Source organism: Microtus pennsylvanicus, chromosome 13 (genome assembly GCF_037038515.1).
Source record: "Microtus pennsylvanicus isolate mMicPen1 chromosome 13, mMicPen1.hap1, whole genome shotgun sequence".
NCBI classification, from domain to species: domain Eukaryota; kingdom Metazoa; phylum Chordata; class Mammalia; order Rodentia; family Cricetidae; genus Microtus; species Microtus pennsylvanicus.
The window spans coordinates 51,540,244-51,566,232 of NC_134591.1; the positions used below are offsets into that span (position 1 = coordinate 51,540,244).

The 25,989-nt window shown below is 47.8% G+C and overlaps 1 protein-coding gene across 6 annotated transcripts in view; it reads right to left on the bottom strand.

Annotated features, from left to right (window-relative positions):
- The window catches only part of St3gal3 (ST3 beta-galactoside alpha-2,3-sialyltransferase 3), a 216,984-nt gene extending 193,334 nt beyond the window's left edge, over positions 1–23,650 (bottom strand). The window contains exon 1 of one of the 6 annotated variants that reach the window (XM_075947138.1): positions 23,497–23,650. The gene's annotated coding sequence lies outside the window, so the exon portion shown is untranslated. Of the gene's footprint in view, positions 1–7,950; positions 8,045–22,514; positions 22,643–23,158; positions 23,371–23,496 lie in introns of those variants that run through there. The other 5 variants (XM_075947143.1, XM_075947139.1, XM_075947141.1 and 2 more) reach the window with 5 other exon arrangements.
- Between the last annotated feature and the right edge of the window lie 2,339 nt (positions 23,651–25,989).

A 25,989-nucleotide genomic window follows, 5' to 3' on the forward strand; every position in this document is an offset into this window, starting at 1 on the left:
AATAAAAATTTAAGTATAGTAATGAAGAGATAAAAAGTTAATTTGCGGATGATGGAATGGCCCACTTATGAGAGCTTTTCCCTCATGACTGAGGAAGACACCAGAATAAATGGGAAATTCAATAAGGTAGGTGATTATAAGATTGATTTACAAAAAAGTTAAGACTGTCTTTAAAAACATGCCAAAGATATACAATTGGAAAATGTAAGATAAGGGGCTGGAGAGATGCTCAGTGGGTAAAAGCACTGCCTGCTCTTCCAGAGGACCCAGGTTCAGTTTCCAGCACCCACATGGCAGCTCACAATTGTCTGATACCTTCACAACAAAGCACATAAAATAAAGTTAAATAAGTTGTTTTTTTTTCAAGGAAGGAAGGAAGGAAGGAAGGAAGGAACTGAAGTTGTACAGGGAGTGGCTAAACTTTGCTTTGTCTATATCTTCTCAACACAACAGTGGGTGAGAGGACCTTGCAACATTTAATGCAACAGTGGACACCAGCAGTTTTCTGATCAAGCTGTGTGCTTTGCCAGCCTGGGGACAGCATCAGATCCCATGGGTGGAGAGCACGGGCTCACAGACCCATGCCAGGTGCCAATCACAAGCCCCAGCTGGGTTTCCCAGTACTTCTGATCCAGGGGCTACAAACCAGAGTTCTCCAGACTGCCTGCCTAGGTTCCATTCATTTGTTGGGCTGGCTCACAAATCCCAAAGAAACACTTGTATTTAGCAGTTGAATACAAGACATTACAAAGGATAAAGAAAAAGAGCATGGTAGGTCACATAAAGGAAAAGGGACAGAGGGCTTCCATGGCCTCTGCAGCTGGCACCCCGGGAATCTTGACCTGTTTAACTGCAACCTTTCGTGTTTTGTGGAGACTCAGGTATGTGGACCAAAATTTACACCATGACCACTGGTATCCAACTTCAAATCCCTGAAAAGCGTGGGGAGTGGGACTAAAGGCCCCAACCCTTTACTGCAACCTCAGTCTCATCAGAAAAAGCATAGTTTGGATGAGAACAGTGCCCCTCCCCCAGGCTATTATGTTTGACTATGTGGTCCACAGTTGGTGGAATTGTTAGGGAAGGATTAGGAGGTGTGGCCAATGTATTACTGGGGTGGGCCTTAAGGTTTCAAAAGATCCAAGTCATTCCCAGTGTCCCTCTCTCTGCCTCGGGGTTGGGTCTCAAGGTGTAAGCTCCAGAGTCATGCCTGCCTCCCCAATGCCATGATTCTTGCTGTGGTCATGGACTAAGCCTCTGAAACCGTAAGTCTAAAAATAAATGCTTTCTTTTATAGGTTGTCTTGGTCATGTTTTTTTTTTCCATAGCAGCAGAAAAGGAACTAAGAGAACCAGTCTCCAGCCCACAGCCATACAGCAGCTGCCACAGGCACACATCAAGGGATCACTTCAGATATTCTAAAGATTTTAGGAGTTATGCTGCCAGGAGACAGAGGCGAAGACCAATTGTACGTGTCACAGTGTCTCCAATGAAAATTTACCTTCTCTTATATAAAAATAATTCAAGCTTTAGTTGCTTTAATTATTAACAGACATGGGGCAAGACAACCATAGTGGGACCACAAGTGGATTCTAGACATGAGCCCCTTCAGACAGACATACAGACATATAGGTATGAGTTTATCGCTATACCCGTAAGTACATTTATCCGATGCTAACACATCCATATAAAGACCCAAGAGGCACCGTAATTGCTATGCTAGCTGCTCCTAGGGAACAGGAAGGGGTGTGACACATGGGTCCTTGGGAGGTCTCTGCTTTCATTGATACACTTTAGAATTGTATTTGTTATGAGTCACAGTATTGTCTCCATAACTGAAATTATAATGTTTCTTCTCAGCTCTGCTACAAACAGAAAGGAGTCCTGTACAGGGGACCAGTGTGATGGCTCAGCGGGTGGGGCTGCAGGCTGCCAAGCCCGGCGACCTGAGTTCAAGTCCAAAGAGTCATACCTATGGTAGAAGGAAAGAACCAGACTTTTGCAAGTTGTCTTCTGACCTCCACGTGTGTGCCGTGGTATATACACACAAACAGATTATTTAAAAGCAGCCCTGTGCAGGAATGCCCATCAGCCACACAGATTCTAAAGATAAAATTAACACCAGTTCAAATGCCCTATTAGCAAGGAAACCACAAATCTCGGGTTCTTTGCAGCACGTCTGCTGGGCCTTGATAGGAAAGCACACTGAACAGGCAGAAGGGATCCCGGGGGAGGTGTGATGACAGGATGCTGTAAGCTGTGTGGGTAGGGTTTAAAAGAGCCGCTGGGAGACTAGCAAGGGCAAGGGAGAAGACAGAAAGGTGTTCCGGCAGCTGTGAGAGCTGGCAGGAGACAGGCACTCAATGGAAGCAGTGGGGTGCAGGGCACAGCGCTCACAGGGACAGTGGCCAGCAGCAGTGGGGTGACAAGAACGTTCTAACCTCTCGCTCACCCTTGGATCTGCTGTTCTGCCAGTTTTGTCAACTCCCAAATGGAAGCCAGAGGGCAAGGAAGTGAGGTGGTGCCGTTCACCAAGACCAGTCACTGCACACGGAGAAAGGGTGAACAGTGGACCCTCGAGGGCAGGGAGGAAGTGCAGAACAGGATGCACTGGCCAGAGAGGAGGAAGCAAAGGATGCGGAACAACACGGACCGGTGCCTAGAGCACACTGCTGCGTGGAAATGACCTACAGAGAGACACGTGTGCATATGTACAGCTTCATCCTGGCAACAACAAACTGGGGTGCCCACAATTTAAAAGTGAAGTGGATGGTTAAGAGCACTTGCTGTTCTTACAGAGGACCTGAGTTTGACTCCTAGAACCTACATGGCAGCTAACAACTATCTATAACTCCAGTTCTCAGGGGAGCCAACCTTCTCTTCTGGTCTCCAAGGGTTCTTGTATACACAGGGTACATATACACTCACATAGGGATACACACACACATAAATAAATCTTTAGAAATTAGATTTGGAGGGGTATATTTCACCGTCTACTTATCCATATATTCACCTTCAGTCTTATAAAAACCAACATGCAAAGTTTTCAAAGTGAAACAGACACCAGAGACTTCTTCGATCTTGTCCTTTGTGGGCCTCCCCTGAAGCCATCTTGTTTTTTGAGACACGGTCTCTCACTGAAACTAGAGCTCACAGATCAGCTAGGCTGGCTGGTCAGTGGGTCCCAGAGCTGGGATTAAAACCACAAGGCCCAACACCCAGCATCTCCTGTGGGTGATGGAGGTCAAGTTTGGGTCCTCAGGCTTACAGAGCAGCCCCTTACCAGCCGAGCCACCTCTGGGCCCCAGAGACTTGGACTTCTAGTAGCACAATGGGCTCTGTATCTTAACTGAGAACTAAAGAGCGAAAAACGTCAGGAATAATAGATCCGCCTACCAAGTGCACGTGTGCCATCGCTCAGTGCAGCCAGGCGGTGACCACAGCCTTAGGCTCAGGCAGACACAGGACAGGCCGCCAATCCATCTAACAGATACACCCATCTACCTAACAAAGAGTTCATGAGCAGCATTGCTACATATACAGCAAGGAACAGGGAGGCCCCGGGCCCGACTCCCAGGACCACAGAAGCAGACAGAAACCCATATATAGATGCTGTGCGTCCTCATGGCCATAGGCCCTTTCAGGGGCTGAGCTGGGCAGGACATGTGAGCACACACACGAATGTGCACGCGTGCTCTCTGCACCTGCACTGGCCTTTACACACTGAGAACAATCAGTTCTCCCTGATACTCCCAATCCTAATACAAACCAAGTGATTAACCCTTGCTTTTCCCTTTCCAGCTTTCAGTCATTCAGAAATCCTCCCACCACTGGCTTCAACACAGACACTTTCTGTTGCCCCCTTGACCCCACTGTGGATGTTTGCCTCTCCCTGCCCTTTGACCTTGCTCAGCCCCTAAAGCATGCAATTCATCAAATGAAAATATTCAGAAAAGAAGGGAGGAAAAGAACTCATCTTGATGTGGGAGTGATTTCTTTCTAATCTGTTGCTTTCATTGGTTAATTAGTAAAGAAACTGCCTAGGCCCATTTGATAGGCCAACCCTTAGGTGGGTGGAGTAAACAGAACAGAATGCTGGGAGAAAGAAGCCTAGTCGGGAGTTGCCATGATTCTCCCACTCCAGACAGTCGCAGGTTAAGATCTTTCCTGGTAAGCCAGCTCGTGGTGCTACACAGAATATTAGAAATGGGTTAGATCAATATGTAAGAGCTAGCCAATGAGAGGCTGGAACTAATGGGCCAAGCAGTGTTTAAAAGAATACAGTTTCCGTGTAATTATTTCAGATATAAAGCTAGCCATGCGGGCGGCCGGGTGCCGGGGACGCAGCCCGCCCATCTTCAACATCATCTGTCTTAGGCGTTCTCATTCTGCAGACAACCCCAAGGGGCTGGCTTATTTTAATGTCATTCCGCTGACCATCTTGACTGCTGCTAAGTCATCTGACTCACAGACCCCTCTGACTTTCCCTCCAAAGGCCTTGTCCATGGGGTTCACCACCACAGATGATATAGAACAACGCCATTACCATCTTCACAAGAGCAGCTGTGACCTTCAAGCTAGGGCTGATTTGAGTGACATTTCTTCACAGAAGCGGCTAGGGAGGATCACTGTGCCCTCGCCTGAGAGTCCAGCCTCTCCCTCTGACGAGGCCCTCTCAGCCGTGTGAGTCTACACACACTGCAAGCGGTAATGAGGTAAGGAGGAAGTGGAAGGGTAACTGAAGCAGGAGATTCAATCTATGCAGCCACAGAGAGGTTGCTATTCCATGCTTGGGGGGAGATGTTTTGGTGGTGTGGCTCTTTTAGGGTTACCCATACTCCCGGAAGTAATCTCTCACTCATGCTCTGAAAGTAAGCCTATCAAACTCATTGGTTCACCAAGCTGGGTCTGTTGTCAGTGTCTTACCAGAATGAGCAGATACTTGCTCACTTCTGGAAACGTACACAGGAGTGCCTCAGAAACCCTGGAAACAATGCTCGACACTCCCAACACACCGCTAATCACAGGCCAATCAAGCTTTAGGAATTTTCCCTTCTGGTCACACCTGGAGCCCTCCACCCATCCTATCGGCTAGACTGTTCTAACATGCTGTCCCCAGCCTCTGTATAGGCCTCATAGAAACCGATGGCCTCTGTCTGCCCCCTCCCAACTCTCGCCCCCTCCCAACTCTCGCGCTCAGTAGCCAATGTAATATGATTGACTCTAGGAACAGACTTCTCACCACCCTTGGGTTATTTCCCAAGCACTAAGTCACGCTCACCTACCTCCCATGACACCGCCATCTCCCCACACACCCTCCACAAGCCTTCTGTCCCCACCAGCAAACTTCTGTCAGTGTTCAGAGCTCACCATTCCCGCCCAAGGTCAGGCTGAAGCCTTCGCTGCCCGCTTGTTCTGAGACAGGGCCCCACTGTATATCCTCTGGTGTAGCACCTTTTTTAAAAGATTTATTTTTATCTATACGTGTGTGTGTAAGAATGCCACATGTGTGGGTCAGTGCCGGCCAGAAGAGGACACCTGTAGCGAGCTGCGTGAAGCCACACCTGATGGAGATGTATAATCAACTCCTATGGCTAAAGTCTGACTTATGCTATGATCACGAAATGATCATCAGCTGCTTGCATATACGTGGGCCTATGGGCAATGCCCACCTGGCAATCCGGGATTGACAGCCCATGCCTACTTAAGGGCTGGGAGAGGTTTGCCCAGAGAGAGAGGAGAAAGATTGCTGTGAATAAAGTCCTGAATAAAACTGCAGTAAGAAGAGCTCCGGGTGTCGCGTCATCCCTTGTGGGTCGGGTCAAGGGTGGCCGTGACAGACACCGAATTCCTTAGAGCAGGTTAGAGGCGGCTGAGGAACCCCTGATGTGGATGCTAGGAACCAAGCTCCTAACAATGGCAGAAACCATTGGATCACACCCCTTCCTCCAGCCAACTCCTGCTTGCCCTTCATCCTCAACTTAAAGCTGAATTCACTGCACAAGGAAACGCTACCTGCCTCACGCCTTAGAGAAGGCTTTCTGTCGGATGCTTCCACAGCACCTGTACAGCCCTCCCCTTTCCTATTATATTGGTAAATATAATAACCTAGCACTTAGATTCTGGCTCACGCAGGCAGGGAAAATTGCTGTTATGTTTACCATTGTGCCCTGGTACGTGTTCAAACACTTATCTGTTGACTACCTGATGACTCAATAGGTTACAGCATGCTTTAAAAGGGCTGTTCACGCCACAGAAAACTACATGGCCTTAATCGGCCACAGGAAGAAGTTTACACAGATCTGACTCTACTGAAAGAAACTGCACCCAAACCATTTCTCAAACAACCTACAGTTGATTACTTTCTGAACTAAACCAGCAACAACTGGCATGGAGGTGTCAGTACTGCTGACCCTCAGACTCAGCCACAGGATAGGGCGCTACCATGCAAAGCTACAAGCACTTCCAGGACATCCTCCTGTAAAGACATCAGAAGCAAACCAAGCCTTCATTTATCAGTCGTCGTCGTCGTTGTTGTTCCTTCTTCTTGGTTTCTCGAGACCAGGTTTCTTTGTGTAACCTGAAACTTGTTCATGTAGGCCAGGCTGGCCTCGAACTCATGGAGACTGGCCTGCCTCTGCCTCCCGAGAACTGGGATTAAAGGTGTGTGCCACCACTACCTGGTCCTTTATCAGTTCCTTTCATTAAAAAAAAATGTTTTTTGCTAAGCATATTCAAGCTATTCAGAATTCCTGAGCAGATTTAAACAGTTAGTATATACAAAATCTATAACATTATTCTACTCAGAACAGTTGTGTTCTTTTTCATTGCAACTAATAAAATAATTAAGAGTGCTGATATTCATGTATTACTTGCTATGGATCAGCCACAACTCTAAGAGTTTTATTTATTAGTTCTGCCTCTCGAGTCTTACAGCTCATAGTGAAGAAACCCAAGCACAAAGCAGTCCGAGGTCACAGTCCAGTATACAGCAGAGCCAGACTCAAATTCAGATGATCTGGCTCCATTCATCCTTGTACCACCTCTCTAAGAAAGAGGCTGGGGAACACCTCACCAGCAGAACATGAGGCTCCGGGTTCAGATCCCCAACACCAAAGAGACAAACACAGAGAAACAGGGACATACTCAGAAAAGCTGCATTAGAACAGTAAGAGCCAGGGGGTGGCGTATGCCTCCAATCTCAGTCCTCAGGCAACAGGGCGGAAGGACAGCCTGAAAAGCAAGGTCCAGGCCAGCCAGGGCTACATAGTGAGACTCTGTCTCAAACAAACAGAGAAACAATAACAGCAAAGAACTGGTACCTACAGGAGCTACATAAACAGACTGCAACGAAAGCAGAAAGAACAGGGAAAGTCAAGAAAATTGAGGAACATATGGGAGATATATATGTATGTATGTATGTATGTATGTATGTATATATATATATATATATATCAGGGAACCAGCAAAGGTCATTAACAAGACCAGCCTGGAGATGTAACAAGAGCTCAGGGTGCAGCTCCAAGACAGAGGGGCTCCCACGCATACGTGCAGCTCTAGGACATTGGGGTTCCCACGCATGCCTGCAGCTCCAGGACAGAGGGGCTGCCAGACATGTGTGCAGCTCCAGGACAGAGGGGTTCCCAGGCATGCATGCAGCTCCAGGACATTGGGGTTCCCAGACATGCGTGCTACTTTAGGACAGAGGTGTTCCCAGGCATGCCTGCAGCTCCAGGACAGAGGGGCTTCCATGCATGTGTGCAATGCTGAGTTCCATCCCCAGCAAAAGGGCAGTTCCACCCAAGAGGGGGCTACAGAAAACAAACACCAGGGGCAGAAGCCAAAGAAAGAGCACCTAGGGAAAGAAAACTACATGTGACTAGCTTTATGCTGTTATGACCAAACCCACAAGGAAAGCAAAGCGAGAGAAGAAGGTTTAGTGCTGCTCACAATTTCAGAGGCATCAGTTCACGGCCACTGGACTGCCCGACTCCGGGCTCGCAGTGGGGCAGGATGGCGTGGCACAGGAGAGTGGAGCGGAGCAGAGGTGATTCACTCTGTGGCAGCAAGGTGGGAAGACAGCGGTAACAGGAGCCACACTTCCCCCATCTAGGCCACACCTTTCTCAGTTCCACATCACAATAGACTACTCAGATCCTGAGTCCAACAAAGGATAAGGTCAACTACAGAGTGCCATCTGTGGGGTGTGTGACGCCTAATCCTGGCTGGAACACACCTTCAAGTTGCTTTACTAAATCACTAGGCCTTTCTCAGTCTAATCAAGGCGGCAATCGAGATTAACTATCATAGGTGGTAAAACAATCAAGTCGGACCAAAAGACTGGGGGCAATACCATAAAAGATAAGGAGAAATATATGAAAGAAAACGTGATCCTTCCTGAATATACACTAAGGATCATAAAGGCTGTGATCGATTTAGGGGAAAAAAAAGAAAGAATAAGATGAGAAAAAATAGAGGCTTTAAAGGATTTCCTGAATAAATCAAAACCAGCATTAGTCTAGAAGAGCAATGCTGTCTGTCCAAGCAACAACCACACAAACGGGACAGAGAAAGATGAGAAAGTGGATAGTTACGAAGTTGCTGGGGGACTGGGCTCCTCTGGACCGCAAAGGCAGCCAGAACAGGCTGGAGATGAGCAAAGAAGTCCTTCATGTGTATCAGTGTTTTGTCTGTATATATGTCTGTGCACCGTGTGCATGCCCAGTGCCCGTGGAGGTCAGAAGTGGGTATTGGATCCTCTGGGACCAGAGTTACAGATGGTTGTGAGCCACCATATGTGTGTGTACCAGGAACCAAACCCAGGTCCCCTGGAGCAGCAGCCAGTGTTCTTAACTCCTGAGTGATCTTTTCAGGTCCCACCATCCTATCCCACCCCCCTCTCCACCTCAACAAAGGAAATTTAAACACTGAGGACCAGCTACCCGCTGTGATGGTTACAAATTTATTGCCTGATAGTTCCTAAATAGGGTCCATTTTTTACACTTTTCTGTACTAATTATTCTTTAATAATAAAAAACCTGACATGTGTGTGTGCATGTATGTGTGCAGGTGTGTGTGTGTGTATGTGTGTGCGTGCAGGTGTGTGTGTGCGCATGTGCAGGTGTGTGTGTGCGCATGTGCAGGTGTGTGTGTATGTGCAGGTGTGTGCGTGCAGGTGTGTATGGAGACAAGACAGAGAACAGATGCAGCACTAGAGGGTAACCCAAGTGAGTCAGCTCTCTTCCTCCACCCTAGGGACTGAACTTCAAGGCCCTTACCTGCTGAGCTATCTAGCTGGCCTCACTCTTTACTTTCTAAAAACACCCTCACTTGAGATAATTCCTGGTGTATCATGTTCTTTACCCATTCAGGGAAAGTAATCCGGGGGCTGGAGAGGTGCTCAGCAGTCAGGAGTGCTGGCTGCGCAATCAGAACTTCAGTGTCAACCCCCACATAACAAGCCGGGCATTCCCCAAATGCCTCTAACTCCTGTTCTTGGAGGATGGGCAAGTCAGTGCGCATCTTTAATCTCGCTACTCAGGAGGTGGAGGGAGGGAGGTCTCTTGAGTTTGAGGCCAGCCTGATCTACATAGGAAATTCCAGGACAGTTAGAGCTACACAGTGAGACCCTGTCTCAAAAATAAAACCAAAAGAACTCCAGTTCCTTGGGATCTAAGGCCCTCTCTGGTCTCCATAGGCATGCATGGATGTGGTATATATACTCGTGTGCATGCATGCGTGCATGCACACACACCGGGGGCTGGAAAGATGGCTCAGAGGTTAAGAGGACCCAAATTCTGTCCCCAGTGCCCATGGCAAGCATTTACAACCTCCTGTAACTCCAGTTCCAGGAGACAGGACGCCTCTGGACTCTATAGGTATCTGCATATGCATAAATGGACACACACACACATATAAGTTTTTTTAAAAAAAAAACTGAGATTTTTAAAAAGTATGTGATTTGGTGACTCTTAAAACACTTGCAAAGTGCTGACCTTGGTGGCACAGGGCAGGCAGATCTCTGGGTTTGAGACCAGCCTGGACTATAGAGCAAATTCTAAGACAGTGAGAGGCTACATAGAGAAACCCTGTCTTAAACAGCAACGAAGGAATACTCACAAAGCACACAGAGTTGTACAAAAAACACCACGGTCACGTTTAGAATGTACCCATTCGCGTGGAAAAGCTGTCCCTTAGCTGACACCATCCTACAGAATCTGTGTTCCAACACTAATCTACTCTCCCTCTCTGTGGATGTGCCTGCCTACTCGGGAATCTTATAAAAAGGTAGTCATGCAATGCGTAGGTATCTGTGGTTGGCCTCTACTAATCAGCAGTGAGTCTGAGGTTTCTGCTTGCTGGGGTGCACACCAACACTTCACTGCTTTTTACTGTCAGAGAATACTTCCTTATACAGAGGGACCATATCTTATTTACCCATCAATCAGTGGGTGGATATTTGAATTCTTTCTTCTTTTGGTTTGAATAATTCTGCCATAAACATTCATCCACAAATTTTCATACAGTCATAGGTTTCTAACTGCTCTTGGAGATATTCTTTGTGGCAACAGTGGGTAAAGACGCCCCAGGGTGATGTGCGTGGGGGCCAAACATTAGCTGTGTTTAGCTAAGAAAACAACAGCATTCTGCAGAGTGCCCATCCCTTGCTGCTCCCAGCAGCAGGGCAGGTTTGTTTTGCTGTTGTTGTTATTGTTGTTATTTTGTTATATATTTTTCTAGAGTTTCTCTGTGTAGAAGCTGCCTGTCCTGGAACTTGCTCTGTAGGCCAGGCTGGCCTCAGAGAGTTCTAATTTCTTGACACCTGCCCCCACACAGTCTTTGACAACAGGTTTAACACAGGAGCTGGAAGGATGGCTCAGCAATAAAGAGCACTGGCTGTTCTTCCATAGGTCTCAGCTTCAATTTCTAGCACCCACATGGTGGTTCACAGCATCTGTAACTCCAGTTCCTGGAATCTGATGCCCTCTTCTGACCCATAGTGGCAGCAGCCACACATGCCGTGGACATACATACATTATATACATTCATGCAGGCGGGCACTCACGTATACTTGGAAAAATAAAAATAAACAAATCTTTTATATATATATATAAAAAGTAGGACACAGGCCGGTGAGATGGCCTACTGGGTAAAAGCATTTAATGAGTAAGCCTGACAACCTGAATTAGATCCTCGTCCTGCAGTGGAAGAGAACCAATTCTCAAGGGTTGACTTCTGACCTCCACACAGGCATCATGGCTTATGTCCATAGGCATCTACACGCACACTGTACATACACATGCAGCAATAATAATAAATACGATTTCAATTGCTCATTCTTGCTAGAAGGAGCTTATGGAAAACTAAGAGCAGTGGCTCACAGTGGCACGCACGCACACACGCACACACACACACGTATATAATTATATAATAATATATAATAATAATATATATTTCCCCTACTTGTTTGTCTCAATGTTGTTCAGAGGAAAAAGTTGGAGACATGAGTTTTATTTGGAACTTTGATATCTACGAGAACAAGAAGAATTCTGAGTGCAGATGAAGAAAAGTATACTTCAGTGTTTGAGAAACTGGCCCTGTCTATCCGGGCAGCCTGAAAGAGGGGTGGCAGCTGGTGTGGAAAGGAAGGCTGGGAGGTGGCAGGATGCCCAGAAAACTGGAAACCAAACTGGAACTCAAAAGCAGCTGCTGGTGATACATAAACAAAGGGGCACGGCTGTGCCCCTAAGGAGTGCAGGCCAGCTCAGTGGGATGCGGAACATGTCACCCAGCCTGGAAACACAGATGCAAAGAAGAAGCACTTAGAATCAAAGCTGGGTTACTGAGGAAGACACTAGGGCCTTTACAGAAAACGTAATGTTGTATTTCTTTGCAAAACCCAACTGAAGCAATATGACATCTTCAGACTTAATGATGGGTTCCATTATTCTATGACGTTTTTCCCTTTATTCATCCAGGTTTCCCTTTTCCAACTACTTGTCTGTGTGTGAGCATACGCACGTGGGTACAGGTGCCAGCAGAGGTCAGAAGCATCAGATAGATCCCCTGGAGCAGTGATGGAGGGTCGTGAGACACCTGATGCAGTGCTGGGACCTGAACCTGGGTCCTCTGGAAGAACAACCTTAACAGGTCTGCTCTTACGTGTGCTGAACAGTATCCGGTTAGAATGTGAGACAAGCCGGTAGGTGGTGACACCCACTTTTAATCCCCAGCACTTGGGAACAGAGGCAGACAGATTTCTGTGATTTTTGAGGCTAGCCTGGTCTACAAAGCAAGTTTGAGGACAGCCTGGTCTACACATAGAAACTCTGTCTCTAAAAGAAAAAAAAAAGAAAAGAAATATGAGCTAATTACTCCTTGCTGCTCTTTCTCGGAGACTGTGTGTGTTTAGGCTTATGCAGTAACTCTGTATTGTTTACCTACTCATCTTTAAAAACAAATAAAGAAACATTAATATCCAGTACTCAGGAGGCAGAGGCAGGTGGATCTCTGTGAGTTTAAGTCCAGCCTCATCTATATAATGAATTCCAGGTCCAGCTCATCTATATAATGAATTCCAGGTCCAGCTCATCTATATAATGAATTCCAGGTCCAGCCTCATCTATATAATGAATTCCAGATCCAGCTCATCTATATAATGAATTCCAGGTCCAGCTCATCTATATAATGAATTCCGGGTCCAGCCTCATCTATATAATGAATTCTGGGTCCAGCCTCATCTATATAATGAATTCCGGGTCCAGCCTCATCTATATAATGAATTCCAGGTCCAGCCTCATCTATATAATGAATTTCAGGTCCAGCTCATCTATATAATGAATTCTGAGTCCAGCCTCATCTATATAATAAATTCTGGGTCCAGCCTCATCTCTATAATGAATTCTGGGTCCAGCCTCATCTCTATAATGAATTCCGGGTCCAGCCTCATCTCTATAATGAATTCCGGGTCCAGCCTCATCTCTATAATGAATTCTGGGTCCAGCCTCATCTATATAATGAATTCCGGGTCAGACGGGGCTATACAGAGATCCTGTCTTAAAACAAGCACAGACAGAATGAGGCGAACAAACCCACTGTGTCCAGGGCTGAGAACAGCCCCATTGGACTGTGCTATCTTATCAGAGCAAACAAAGTCATTATTTACCTGCCCAGGGATAACTGCTGCCAACCACAAGATAAGTACGGCTCAGACATTATGGGGTGGTCGTAATTAATGGGTGTTTATGAGGTTCAGGAGCACTTCAGAGAGGTGGTGCCTACGCTAACCAGAGCCTGGGAAGCCGATACCAAAGCCCTGCTGGGGAATGCGAGCTTATCCCACTGGCAAGGAGAAACTGCTGTGGGATTCTGTGGAGTAACATGCAGACCTGTGTCAGAAAGACGGCTCAAACCACAACACGGAGGAGACAGGACAGAACTGTGACAAGACCATCTTCAGGCCGCATGCCTTCAAAGGGTGACATGTCTAGGAGACACCGCCACTCTCTAATCTTTCATTGTGCTGCCACTAGTTCCTCGGTGCAGGAGGACGGTGGGGACATGCTCACTTCCTAATGTACAGGCTCTTGTCGTTCTAAATGGCACGGATGTGGACGTGGCCACGCTCCTAACAATCAGATTCACAGAGCAGGGCCATCAATCACAATGCATACTGAGAAAGCAGACTTCGTCAGCCACGGTCCTGCCAAGCCCTCACAAGACTTCTGCAGCTTAACCACAGTGCTTTCCTCCCACAGGAATACTGGTTTTCCTAGTTTTCAGATCGTGGTGCCTACCCGATGTGCCAAAAGTACACACATCTGCCAAAGCACCTGTCTCAACAAAGGCTGGAGATTAGCTTCTCCGAGGATGCCAGGCTGAGTACACGGAGGAGATTCGGTTTAATCAGTGTCACCATTCTTCTTACTGTGTTAGCAGAAGTGCATGAAAGCATCCTATGAACCCTCTCATGCTTCATGTACACATACTACACACGCCACACACACGCACACGATACACACACACACATACAAACATAAGCAGTTCTCCAAGTGTAGTCCAAGGACCTGTGATCCCAGAACTTTGGGGGGACTCTACTCCCATAATCTTTCTAAGATATTCCTCTTCGTTCTCACTCACTTATGGGACCAAGGGTCGGACAGAGTCGTAGGGCTACAAAACATGACATGTGGAATGGCTGCTCTCAGGCTCTCACAGCTACTGGAAACCACGCCTGCGTATTCCTGTGAGCTAGAGTTTTCTCAGTAGATAATAACTTTTTAAAAGTGATTTATTGATGTGTGTATGAGAGACAGACAGACAGACATAGTGAGATAGAGACTGAGAGAGGTGAAATTGGAGGCAACTCAGTGAGCTATCCCACCAGCCCTCTACTAGCTTTCAATGCATTCAATACACCTAAATACAGTAAATTAATTAGCAAAACCTACAAAGATGAACATTCTATGAGAGTATTTAATATTTTTAACTGTAAAAGAAATCCTAAAGCCAAAATGTCTCAGAAACACTTAGTTACAGGGTTTCCCAACTAGCCTGACTTTCTAAACACAGGGTGCAATAAAGGCTGGGAGCTAATTCCTGGGTAAAGCCTGCCTCGCAAACACTATGATCTCGGCACTGGGCAGGAGGAGGGGGAAGACAGGAGGATCCTAGTGGATTTCTGGGGCTTACCAGAGAGTCAGCCTAGACTAACTGGTCAACTCCAGGTTCTAATAGACCCTACCTCACAAGAAACACACACACACAAAACAAGACAGTGGCTTCTGAGGAACAATTAAAGCTGGTCTTTGACTTCCCTATGCACACAGCATGTGCACAAGCACACATACATGTACACATACACACACATATACATGCAATACATTTTGGGCAGAGAGATAGCTCAGTGGGTAAAGCATTCACTATGCAAGCATAAAGACCCAAGTTCAAATCCCCTGAACCTATGTCAAAGTGACCCAGGGCTTCTATGAGATGGGAGGAGGAAGCAAGAGAATCCCCAAAAGTTCACAGGTCAGCTAGCTTGGCATAGAGGTCAACAGATATCCCGTCCAACAAGATGAAAGGCGAGGACTGACATCCCCAGGCCTGCACGCACACACACAAACACATATATACACACAATCACATATCACAAGATTTAAAAGGAAAAAAGGCTTGTTGGGCATGGTGGCGTGCCCCTTTGGTCCCAGCACTCAGGAGGCAGAGTCAGGAATAGCTCTAAGTTCCAGGTCAGCCTGGTCTTCATAGTGAGTTCCGGGCCAGCCAGGGCCACACGGAGAGACCCTGTACAGAAGCAAAGGAAGCAAACACTCTCTTACCACTATTTTGAAGGAGACTCTGACAGGAAGGAAAGAGAAACCGATACAGACACGAATACTGACAAGGTCACAGATACAGGGCCACCAGAATGAAATACGCTAAGCTCTGCGGAGTTCAGCGGAGCAGCTTGCGTCAAGCTAGGACGGCTAGAGAGGAAGCTGACAGAAAAAAAAAAATCTGAACTAAACCCTATTACCATCGTTATGAAAAATGCCACCAGAAGACAGTAGTGGAATAAAATCTCAAGGGGGAAGAAGTCAGGAGACGACCGAGGAGAAGCAAAGACACAAAGCGACTCAGCACATTCTATTATCACAAGCGGCAGGACGTGTGGGGTACCCCTGTGCCGCTTCCGCACGCGGTCCGGGAACAGAATTGGTTAGCGTTTAGAACACTGTTTTAATTGGTATAATATTCGTATCAATTCTCCCTTCTTAATGTAAGAATAACTCCCTTATGTCTAACACTGTCAGACGAGCAGCATCAATCACCTTCAAAGACATAAAAAGCCATGAAGCAGACGGTGGTTATCTTTAGTGAGGGGATTTAAGGCTAATGAACATCACCAAGGCTGAGGAGCCATATACTAACTGTTAGTAACAGTAAAATCACTGTTTTTATTGCAAGAGGTCCGTTATGGGGCATGGCTCCGTGGTAAAGGGCTCGCCACATAAGCAGAAAGACCTAAGTTTGATTCCACAGGACCCACATAAACAAGTGTGTATTAGTGCACATTTGGAATCCCAGCGGTAGGGAGACAGGAGGATTGCGTGGGTTAGCTGGCTAGTCAGCCTAGCTTTGTCACAGAGCCCCAGGTCAGGGGGACCGTGTCTCAGAAAATCAATGTGGACAGCTCCTGAGGAATGACACCTGGCTTCCACATGCGCATACACATCTATACACACAAGACAGACAGACAGACAGAAACACACACAGAGATCCCTTACATATCTACCGGCACAGGCCCAGGCTTTTACATCTGCTCTAGCCGGTCATCACAACACCCTTGGAAGTTAAGATATTTTATCTCCAATTCTCAAATCTGAAAGTCAGGAAGACCAATAGGTCAGTCGATAGTTAGAAACTATGAAGCTGACTGAAGTCTCTCTGGTTTGCTCTTATCTGCACTTCCCTACAGACACACCTGTCATCTGACAGGATCGGCCTCCAGCATCCTTCCTCCACTCTCACCTCAACGGAATCTCATCTATAAATATTTCATGACTCCGGTAGTGGGCACGGGACTGTGGCTGTAAACCTCGGAGCTTCCTAAGTCACCATAGCCACCCTGTTCCCTCCTCTCCACAGCGGTCACGAAAGGCAAAGCTGATAATGTCATTTCCTACAGTCCAATCCTTCCCTGGCCCCTAATCCTCTTCAGGCCCTAGCTCAATCTTCCTGACTGACTTCTGCATCACATCCGCTCATGGCTTGAAGACGGTCTGCACTTCTACCACACAAGCGGCCTCAAGATACAACCACATGCTTGGGTCTTTAGGCCTGGGCATATGTGGCTTCCTGTGGAAAAAAAGCCCTTTAAACTCACATCTACCCAATGACTGATGGTTAATTAAAACTTCATATTAGGTAATAATTTCTCTAGAAAACCATTATTTGATATTCCCTACCTGACACCTGGTCCCTTTAAGACATCCACAAAACCCTAAGTGTCAGCCCTTCTTCTAAGGTGGTCAGTCCTCCATCTCTGCCGGTTCCATATTCCATCAACCACAGATGGATATTATTAAAACAAATAAATAAATAAATGTCTGGGAACAGGAGAGGTGGTTGAGTAGACAGAAGTGGTTTGCCATGCAAGCCTGAGAACCTAATTTCTACCCCCAGAACCCACATAAAAGTGGAGGAAGAGAATCAACCCACAAACTCATTCTCTGACCTCCATAGGCATGCTACAGCACACCCCCACACAAATAATAATATAGTATCTAAATTTTTTTATGTATATTTCTTGAAGAGCACCCGAATTCAGTTCCCAGCATCCACACCAGGGAGCTCAAAACCCCCTGACACTCCGCTTCATTGGCTCCGATACCCTTTTCTCATCTCTGCAGGAACTTGCACTCACACGCACACACAAACATATCACACATACACATGCACACATATGTAATCAAAATTTTGTAAGCATATTATGTTTGATGGGCATGTGGTATGTGCCTGCTTAGCAACCAGGAAGTAGAAGCAGAAGGGTGAGAAGTTCAAGTCACCCTCAGCTGTGTAATGAATTCCAGGACAACCTAGGCCAGAGACTTTGTGTCAAAACAAAACAAAAGAAAAGAATGTGTTGAGTCAGGCCCAGTAGCTTGTAATATCTTCACTCAGGAGACAGAGATAGGAAGATTATCACAAGTTTGAGACCTTCAGGGGCTACACAGTGAAGACCAAGTCAACCACCAACAAAAAACAAATAAAAGAAGAAAGTGTCTGTAACGAACATACAAGGCCATTTTTCTTGCCTTTGTTCCCTAAACAACAGAGCACAAGAAGTATCTACAAGGCATTTACATTGTATCATGGGCTATAGTCATAGGTGATTCAATGTACAGAGAGGCCGTGTGGGGTCATATGCAAACACTAGACCATCTTATATAAGAGATCTGCACATCCTCAGATCTGGGTATCCTCAGGAAGCCTAGGAAACAGCTACCCATGGGTAGAGAGTTGACAGGACCACAACTGCTGGTTTCTCTCAATGAACTAGGGATGTAGCTTTCTAATCCGTAAAACTACAATGTTGGAGACTGGCGCAGAGCTGCTAAATACCATCTAAGTGTGACAGTAAGGGATATGTCTCCCAGCACTTGGGAGACAGAGGCTGGAGGATCTCTATGAGTCTGAGACCAGCCTGGTCCATATACTTAGACCCTGTTTCAAAAAGGACAAGATACTGGGCGGGGATGTAGTTCAGAGGCACAGGTCTCATCCAGCGTGTACAAGACCCTGGGATCAAACTCCAGCACAGGAAGTTAAAAAAACAAAACAAAACAAAAAACTTGTTAAATATTAGACAGCTAGTTAGTGACAGTGCCAAGACCCAAGTCAGAAAGTTAGCTCTTCTATCTCCTGAATCAGTTCCAACCAGCACTTAGCTTCTCTATTAGCAGAGGAATCCAAGCACCAAGATTGAAACCTCATTTAAATCCAATTAAACCAATTAAACGCATCTCAAATTATTATACTCTTGACTTTATTTCAAATTCTGAGACAGGGTCTTACTTATGTAGCCCAGGTTGCCCCTTGAATCTAAGACTCCTTCCTGCCTTTGCCTCCCCGCTCCTTGATTTCTTAATGAAAAAGCTTAAATATGATGTAGACTACTTATTGTTTCTCTTTAAATAAGTAAAATAGCACTCTGAGTTTAGTATCCAAAACTAAAAAAGGTAAATTAGCCTGACACAGTAGCATGCATCTGTACTGTTTTTCAACAGGGCTTCATGTATTCCAGGCTGGCTTCCAACTCCGCAGCCAAGGGTGACCTGGAACTGCAACCTCCTACCTCTGCGACCGAATGCTAGATTAGAGACATGCTTCAACACACTCAGTTCATACAGTGCCGGGCACTGAACCTGGAGCTCTGTGCACCCCAGGCACACTTACTAACTAAACTATATCTCACCTGTTAATCATTGGGGGGGAGGGGTCAAGACAGGGTTTCTCTGTAGCTTTGAAGCCTGTCCTGGAACTCGCTCTTGTAGACCAGGCTGGCCTCAAACTCACAGAGACCCCCCTGCCTTTGCCTCCCAAGTGCTGGGATTAAAGGTGTGTGCCACCACCACCCCGCTGCTGTCAATCATTTTTGAGACAGGTTTTTCTGAGGCTAGCTTCACACTCTCCATCCTCCTGTCTCTGTTCCTGAGTGCTAAGTACAGGTGCATGCTACTGTACCAGGTTAATTTAACTGTTCTTAGTTTTGGACACCCCAAAATGCTAGAGCACTTGAACACTGCAAACAGGAGGATCGGAAGTTCAAATTCCAGGACAGCCAAAACCACATGAGACTATGTCTTAAGACAAAACAACAGTAATACTTTAGGGGATGGCTACGCCGTAATTGGAGTGTGATTTATTGTATTTCCGGCCTTGGCTTATGAGTATTTACACAGGATGTGATGGAGTTCTGGCCCTGAACCCGCCCTTCTGTTTCTTGCTGACGTCTATAAACTTGCCTCTAGTGCCCATCTAACTTACTAGCCCTAATCTCCAATGGTCTGAGCTCCGACACCCACAGGATATGTAGAAGTCAGTCCTTAGAGCCAAAATAGTTTGGGTTTTTTGCATTAGTCATAAGTGAAGTCTGCCATTCCTGACCCTGCTTTAAAGTCAGGCAAGGCCATGTGTGCCACACTTTGATGGATGAAATATGAGTAAAAGTGGCAGAACTGAAGCTGTAAAAGCTGGTACCCACTCGACCACCCATTTCCAACCTTCTCCACTCCTGAGCTAGTGTGACCAGCAGACAGCTCTCTGTATACTTGTGACAAATGGGCAGCAAGAACAGGGAGTCAACTTTGGTTTTGTTAAGTCACCAAGATATGGAGACTTCCTTTACTCTAAACTGCTCAAACCAATACCCCACATCTCTCGGGAAAGCATCTTCTCATAGTCAACTTTATTTACCTGTTTCATGACAAATATTTTGATTGCACAAAGGATGCTTTTGTAGCTATCCCACTTCAAGGCTATTTTCTTTTCTTTTTGAGGGTGGAAGTAGGGGACAAGATCCCATAGCCCAGGCTGGTCTCAAAATCCACAAACAGCTGAAGAATAGCTTCAACTTTTTTTAAAAAAACTTTTGTCTCATTTTGTTTACCCACCAAACAGAGGACATTTGCAGGGGTCAGTTCTTCTCTTCTAACATGTGGGTGTTCCAGGAATCAAACTCAGGTCATGAGGCTTGGCAGCAAATGCCTTTGCCAACTCAGACAGCTGGACGGCCCCATCTTCATCGTCTGATCTTCCTGCTTCCACCTTCAGAATGCTGGGCACGTACTAAAACACCCTGCTTACCAAGTGCTGGGGATGTAACTCGGAGCCTCACAAACCAGCACTCTACCAACTGAGTCACCCCCAGCCGCCCCACTTCTGCCTGTTTTTCTTTTAGTGAGAACAGTTTTTAAGTATACTGCAAGACCAGTAATTACAGTGGACAGGAGCAGCAGACAGTAACTATATAGTATCGCCTGCATCAAAATTCTATTTTCTACACAAAATACATATGCCAAGTACCTACTAGGTAAAAACACTGTGCCAGATAACAGAGAAGACAGTCCATGCCTTTAAAAAGTGCATCTTATGCTACGAGTGGAGGAGACAGGCAAGCAATTACAGCAAAAGGGCAAACTTGGAAGCCTGGGATCAGGTGACCCCATCTCTAAGCGCAGCATGGCAGAGGTGAGGGGGACAGGAAGACTCTGCGTTCAAGGTCATCCTCAGTTAAACACAGAATTTGAGGTTGACTTGGGCTGCACGAGGTCTTGTTTAAAAAGGAAAAAAAGTGAGTTGGGTGGTGGTGGCACATGCCTTTAATAGCAGCACTCAGGAGGCAGAGGCAGGCAGATCTTTGTGAGTTTGAGGCCAGCCTGGGCTACACAGAGAAATCCTGTCTTGAAAAGCTTAGAGAGAGAGAGAGAGAGAGAGAGAGAGAGAGAGAGAGAGAGAGAGAGACAGAGAGAGAGACAGAGAGACAGAGAGACAGAGACAGAGAGAGATGTTCAAGACCAGCCTGCACCAGACAAGATCTTGTTTCACACACACACAAAAGGCAGAGCCCCCAGAATTAGAGAGAGACAGCACATTTTGAAGGTGGGGGGGAATACAAAAAGGCTTTTAGAGAGGAAGTTCCCTGTCAAACAGCCATAAAACGCCAGCCAGGGGCAATGACTGAGAAGGAAGGGGGTCATTTAAGACCGAAAGAGCCAAATGTGCAAATACACTGGAGCTCAAACAACAAAACACAAAGCCAAAGGGCTCTACCGACCTGGAAAATGTGACCTATCAAAGGGTATGGCAATAAGCTGCTGATGCCAGGCTGCCCAGGGCCTAACCCAACAGCAAGGAGCTGCCGAAAGCACACCCATGGGTAATGGTGAGGGAGGATTACCCGGGAGAAAGAAAAACATGATCAGGGGGCTGCTGGGGCAATTCCCAGGAACAGCAGGCCCCAAACCAGTGTGATGACCCTAAGAGTGGATGGCAGGGCAGTGCGGTGGCAGCCCTAGGACTTGGCACCAACTGCACGACGCCAATAAATGAAGGCCAGAAGCCACTCTGACTACAGCTTTGTGGTGGCTCAGGCTAACTATAATAGTGACAATACAACCTCACTGCCACTTACTGAGTGACTGAGATGTCCAGGTCCATACAGCCATCTGTTTAGCCTCTGCTCCTCACAGGACAAAGGTGCCTCTTCAGCCTGCCTTCTGATTCTTTTTCTGTTTAAGAGCAGGTCACTAGCAGCCTAGGCTGGCCTCAAGCTCACTATGTAGGCAGGGAGGACTTTGAACTTCTAATCCTCCTGTCTCCACCTCCAACGTATTATGATTACAGGCAAGAGTACCACCATACCTGCTTTTATGTGGTCTTGACGATCAACTCCAGGGCTCCTTGTGTGCCAGATAAGGACTCTAGCCACTGAACTACATCCCCAGCCCCAGCTTGCCTTTTGTAGAGCCTCGTCTCTGCTGCTTTTTCTACTAAAAACCCCAGGAAGCACCCACACGCACTCCTGAGTGCCCCATACATTCCCCGTCCCCACTTCTCCTCCAGGCGGCCTTGCCACTCCCTGTGGCCCAGCTCAAAACTTCAGTTCCTCCAAAAACCCTTCCTTAACGCACTCCCCTCCCCTCTGGATATCTCACAGCACCCACCGTCTTGGAATTCTAGAAACCACACCATAAACTACCATTTGTGTGTGCTACGTTCACACAACTATCCTACAGTGGGCATGAGAACATTTAATTGTCGGAGTTTCCCTCCAGTCAATGCCTTGCACAAAACATGTACTCAGTAGACACTTGACTGTTATGGGCACCAATTAGTCTCTAAGAAACGCTTGCCTTGTTTTATCCTTAATAACTTACTTGTCATGAGACACAGACTTCTGACTTGTGAAATGGAGAAATTGGCACCACTTCGTATTTCAAAATGTCCAGTACCTTAGATTCTGGGAAACAGGGTTCTGATCCAGTGTTTAATCCTCAATCTTTTTTTTTCTTTTTCTATCTTCTGAGACTGGGTCTTGCTATGTGGCTCTTGTTGACCAGGTATTATTTTAGTAGCCCAGCACTGTTTCAGCTTCTGCGTGCTAACTATTACATGTGTGTACCTAACATCCCGGGCTACCATTCGTCGGAGTCTTTAGTTGAAAGTTCACGGACACAACTGAAATCGTCATGACGTCTACGGTGCTACATAGCGGGAACTTAATTCGTCGGCTTTTTATCTTCATGGTACACTACCTATAGTACCAATAACTCAAAGGGCCTCACAAAATGTGTTAAGTACTCTTTACTTTCTGGGATAACAGCTGTCTCCCGCCACCGGGTCACTCCCTTGGCTAATTACAGTGACTCAGTTTTACCGTTTTCACTTCCTCCCCATACGCGAGAAAAACAAACGAAAATGAGGTTTATTGAGGAATCATAAAAATTAGTGCTGTTGTAAAAAGGAGTCTAAACACATCAGTGGGACATCCTCATAACCAAATCTGTCAACCTCGCCAAGATTTTCTCTCGCAAACAAGATCACCGAGAAGACAATGGGGAAACACTCCAGGAGGAAAGGTAGCGAGAAGACGTACTTTGACAAACTGACCCGGTCACTCCGAGGATCTGGCCCCGGGGAAGGCTATGATGACAACCGCTACTCTTGCTGACTCCCGCTAGGTTTTCCCAGGACTTTCCTGCGCTCGTCCCACAGCGGGTAGCGGGTGACCGCGTCCCTCCTCTGCGCCCAGACTCGCGCGCTCCGGGGCGCAGCACGCAGATGACCTCTGCGCGCTCGGCCCCGCTTGCACGGCCCTCCTCAGGCCTGGCCCCCACCCTGGCCCGGGCTTCGGTCCCCAGTGCAGATCGGGCCGCTGACCGGGGGAGGGGCGCGGCAGCCGAGAACTGCGTCGGGGCGCGGGGCAGGCCTTACCGCAGCGGAGAGGGAGGCCGGGGTCGGGCGGCGCCAGGGCGCACGCGGAGCGGGGAGGTGGCTGCAGCCCGAATAGCGGGGACAGCCGAGGGGACCCCGGCGGGTGCCCAGGACGCGGCGGGCTGCACGGGCGCCGCCATGGTGAGGACGCAGCGGCGGGACCACCAATCCCGCGGTCCGCCTCGGCGGCCGCGCCGGGGGTCGGGCATCAGCAACCAATGGGCGCACCGGAACCGGGCGGGGCACCGGGCAGGCCAATGCGGGGCTTCGCCGCAGGGGTGGGCGGGCCCGAACCCGGGAGACCCAATGGAAGTCGGAGGCCGAGTCCGCCCCACATCGCGGGCTGTGGGAGTTGGGATTGGGGAGAAGCGCAGCGTGGAGCTGCGGATCGTGCAGCAGCCCTGCTGCGGTCAGGTCCCCTCTGGTTCCCAGAGGAAGTCTCCTATCCCTACCCCACCGCTCTATTGTCAGACTGGGCCGCTGGAAGACCCAGTCCCCCGTGGGCTTGTTTCCTAGGTGCCAGTGGTCCTGATCTGACCCCCAGAAGCCTCTGAAGGCCCTGTCCAATCCTGTAAGAGTAAGAGGCCACCTAAACCCAGAGCGCGCTCGTTATAATTGTTGAGCCCCGCATAAATGTTGCAGATGGGACACAAGGCCAACCCACATGACCAGCAGTTCAGGAGGTCGCTCCTCATCACGCTGCTGAGCGCATAAACCACCTAGGGCAGAATTAAATCAGAATTTCCCCGAAGAGGAGGTGGGGACTTAGCCTGCCACTCTTGGATGCCAACCCAAACACTGCACCCTACTTTACATAGGCGATCTTTTGCTTTGGCAAAAAGCTGCCGTGAAGCTCATGCAACCTTTGGCTGTGGTCATTCATGAGCTCAGACTTGACTGCGCAGGCTAGAAGTTTCTAGCAAAGAACCAAATTTAAAAGTTCAAGGCCCAGAACAAAAACCCCACAGGACAGTTTCGTGAGATTTGGGAAAGTCCCATCACGTGTTTGAGCTGGAGTTTTCTTACAGCTATTCCACCGGCCAAGTGTTTTTAAATGGCCGACTTAGCCAAGCATGGTAGAGATGGTGTGTACTTAACTACTCTGTAAGCTGAAGCTGGATTAAACACTCAAGACCAGCCTGGACAACTTGGTGGGCTCCTGTGTTTTTGTTCTTTTACTATCACGTATGTTCTGGTGCCTGTAGAGGCCAGAAGAGGACTTTAGAATACCTAGAACTGGAGTTATGGGCAGATGCCAGTCACCAAGTGGGTAGTTGGGAACTGAACCTGGATCTCCTGTAAGAGCAAGTGCTCTTAATGGCTAAGCCATCTCTCCATCCCATGGTGGGTCCATCTTTGGGGGAGAGTGGAAAGGGCTGTGGATGGATGTTTGCTAATACAAAGACTTAAATTCAGTCTTCAGTTCCCACAGAGCTGGGATGACACCAAGCACCCAACTAGCAGGTCCTTCAACATCATAGGAACTACGGGGGTCTGAAAAAGTTGTGTTCCTCCCTCCTGGAGATGTGTGCTTCTGGGTCCCACTTACCATTCCAGGAAAGCTTAGCCCTGCCTGGTTTCCCCAGCCATACCCCCTGAGAATCTCTGAGGAAGAACAGAGGTCAGCCTCCTTTCCTTGGCTCTGTGGAGTTAACTTCGAAAAGTATTTTTCCAACTCTTCTTCCCTTTCTCCATAACCAATACCAAAGCAGTAGCCACCTCCCAGGTTCCAGGGATACAAAGGAGCACTGCACCTTTCTGTAGGCACATGGTCCACTGCAGGAGCACAAGTAAGGCCAGCTGGAGCAGCTACACTGTGCAGAAGTCCTGCAACTGTTCCACAGCTCGGGCTCACCTAGTCACCTGGGCAACTACACTGCCCAGATCAGGGTCACCTAGTCACCTGGGCAACTACACTGCCCAGATCAGGGTCACCTAGTCACCTGGGCAACTACACTCCCCAGCTCGGGCTCACCTAGTCACCTGGGCAACTACACCCCCCAGCTCGGGCTCACCTAGTCACCTGGGCAACTACACTCCCCAGCTCAGGCTCACCTAGTCACCTGGGCAACTACACTCCCCAGCTCGGGCTCACCTAGTCACCTGGGCAACTGCACTGCCCAGATCAGGGTCACCTAGTCACCTGGGCAACTACACCCCCCAGCTCGGGCTCACCTAGTCACCTGGGCAACTACACTCCCCAGCTCGGGCTCACCTAATCACCTGGGCAACTACACTCCCCAGCTCGGGCTCACCTAGTCACCTGGGCAACTACACTGCCCAGATCAGGCTCACCTAGTCACCTGGGCAACTACACTCCCCAGCTCGGGCTCACCTAGTCACCTGGGCAACTACACTGCCCAGATCAGGGTCACCTAGTCACCTGGGCAACTACACTGCCCAGATCAGGGTCACCTAGTCACCTGGGCAACTACACTCCTCAGCTCAGGCTCACCTAGTCACCTGGGCAACTACACTCCCCAGCTACAGGCA